Below are 2864 nucleotides of genomic sequence, written 5' to 3'. Positions count from 1 at the left end.
TCAGACTCTAGATGACAAATCTGGGCTTCTCTGGTGATTCAGTGGTTGGGAGTCCACCTGCCAGTGCAGAGTCACAGGTTCGATCCCCGGTCCAGGAGGATTCCACACGATGTCGGGCAGCTAAGCCCAAGTGCAGCACAGCTACTGAGACCACATGCCCTGGAGTCTGTGCTCTGCAACAGAAGCCACTGCACCAGAAGCCCACGCTCCACACACGAGAGCAGCCCCCGCTCACCGCAACTAGAGAAAACCCACGTGCAGCAATGGAGACCCAGTGCAGCCACAATTAAAGGAAAAAAAGATGCCAAATTTTATTGGCTTCCTCCTTCTCTCCTTCATCTGCCATATTCTTTTGCAGTTTTTCTCAAAATTTTCCCTCATTTCAGTTACTGCCATTGGCAGCAGCAGGGATACAACTAGAGATGATCATACTAACTGAGATAAATCAGAACGAGAAAGACAACCCTCATATCACTTAAACGTGCAGTCTAAAATACGGCACACATGAACCTCTCTTTGAAACAGAAAAAGACTCACAGACACAGAGAACAGACTCGTGGTGGCCAAGGGTGGGGGAGAGGGACGGACTGGGACTTGGGGGTGGTGAGGAAAACGATCACGGTTAGAGTGGATAAACAACCAGGCCCTGCTGTATAGCACGAGGAAGCACATCCAGTCTCCTGGGATAAACCCCAATGGAAAAGAACATTTTATAATATATATATATATATATATATATATATATATATATATATATATATGGGGTGGGGGAAGGTGGGTGTAACTGAGTCACTCTGCATCTAACAGAGATTGGAACAACATTGTAAATCAACTATACTTCATTTAAAAAAAAAAAAAAAAAGAACCCACAGCTCGAGCACGGTTCACAGCAAAACATCTAGAAATGCCGATTTGGGGATTTCTGTGTAGCTGTCAAAATTCTCATACACGCCCACAGGAGTCCTCTTTCCTTCTCCTTCACCAGGAGAGCTACAAGAGCTTTTTTCTTTCCCATTATGTCACAAGCCCCACTAGAATGTAATACTATGAGGACAAGAAATATATCAATTTTATTTATGTCTATATTACCAGTGTCGTGCAGAGTACCTGGCAGATTGTATCCTCAATAAATCTTCATTGATTGAACGAATGAATGAGCAAGGTCAAACATTATTCTTGCAGTTCAGGGGCATTTAATCCAGAGACTTGCATATAGCGTGTGCCCGCTAGATGTTTACTAGATTTCATTTAATTTAAAACATGTAAGAAAAGGAAAGTAAGATTTTCTGGTTTGAGGCTAATGCAAATTTTGGGAAGTAGCTGGCTTTGTGCTATCTATGTACCAACATCTCCAAAATGTGCAGCTTTCAATCCTGAAACTGTAGACTATTTCACTGGCAAATAAGCCGCGTTGCATTTTCCATGTCATTCCCATTTCAACACAAGTGTTGCTGAAATAGGTGTCAAGGACGTTTGAAAACAAGCCTTATACTTTCTTAGATGTGAATGATGTCATTCTTAGCCATCCATAAGAAGACACGCCGGCCTTGAACGCACACCCCTCCCCTGACCCTAGGTAAACTTCCCTCCTGTGCCCGGCCAGGTGACCCTCAGCGCTCAGCCTCCAGAGTTTCTCTGCTGCTCTAGAAACGCAGTGAATTTTAATACCGTTGAGCAACTCTGTTCCAACACTCCTGGTGTGAATTGAGAACAAAGCTCTGGTTGCTAGGCAACCATTACAAAAGCAGAAGGATTTCCAAAATAAAAAGCAACCCAGAATACACTTGACTGGAGTGCATTTGCACTCTTAATTTGCAATTGGTTGGCATGCACCCTTACCTTGGTCATATGGTTTATTTCTTGGTTACTGTATAAGATTTGTTGTTGCTGTGGTTGTTGTTCAGTCACTAATTCATGTCCGCCTCTTTGCAACCCCATGAACTGCCACATACAAGGCTTCCCTGGCCTTCACCACCTCCCGGAATTTGCTCAAACTCATGTCCACTGAGTGGGTGATGCTCTCCGACCATCTCATCCTCTGTCACCCACTTCTCCTGAATTCTGGAAGATAACTCTTCAAATTTTTAACTAAGCTGAGAATTTTCTTAATTCTTTCCAGAGTCCCAGTGAAGAAATAAAGAGTTATGTTTCACTGTTGGGATCGCGGGCAAGTAGTGGGTGCTCAACGACTGTTTGTTAAATGAATGAATATCTGGGCACAGGGGCCTGCTTTTGCATCCTGAGGGGATCACCACATTGGTAAGTAGATAAAAACATACTTATACATCTATGTGATGGTTTTAAAAGAGTCCACAAATTCTCTGGTACCCCTCACTTCACGAGATGGAACGTGAACAGGAGTTGGGCTTAGGGACTAACTTTTTTTTCTTCAATCATTATTTATGTCTTTCTTAGGTCAGGCTGTGAGAGGCATGTGGGATCTTAGCTCCCCAACCAGGGATCCCATGCACCCCCTGCACTGGAAACAGAGTCCCAACCACTAGACCACCAGGGAAGTCCCAGGGACTAACTTCTAACAAATACAATATGGAGAATTCACAGTGTGTGAGTAGATTGTATGAGGCATGGAAACTTTCTTCTCTCTCTATCTCTCATCCTTCATTCTGGGGGAAGCTACCTGCCATATTGTAAGGACACTCAAGCCATCCATGGCTTGGCCCACACAGTAAGGAACCAAGCCTCCTGTCAACAGCCACATGAGAGACCCATCTTCAAATCAGATTCTCCAGCCTCAGGTAAGCCTTCTGATGAGCACAGCCTCAGCCAACATCAGACTCCAATCACATGAAAGACCACAAGCCCAAAGCATCCAGGTAAGGTCGCTTCCAATTTCCTGACCCACG

The sequence above is a fragment of the Bubalus kerabau genome, chromosome 14 (genome assembly GCF_029407905.1).
Source record: "Bubalus kerabau isolate K-KA32 ecotype Philippines breed swamp buffalo chromosome 14, PCC_UOA_SB_1v2, whole genome shotgun sequence".
Lineage (NCBI taxonomy): Eukaryota > Metazoa > Chordata > Mammalia > Artiodactyla > Bovidae > Bubalus > Bubalus kerabau.
Note: the sequence above shows the minus strand (reverse complement) of the source record.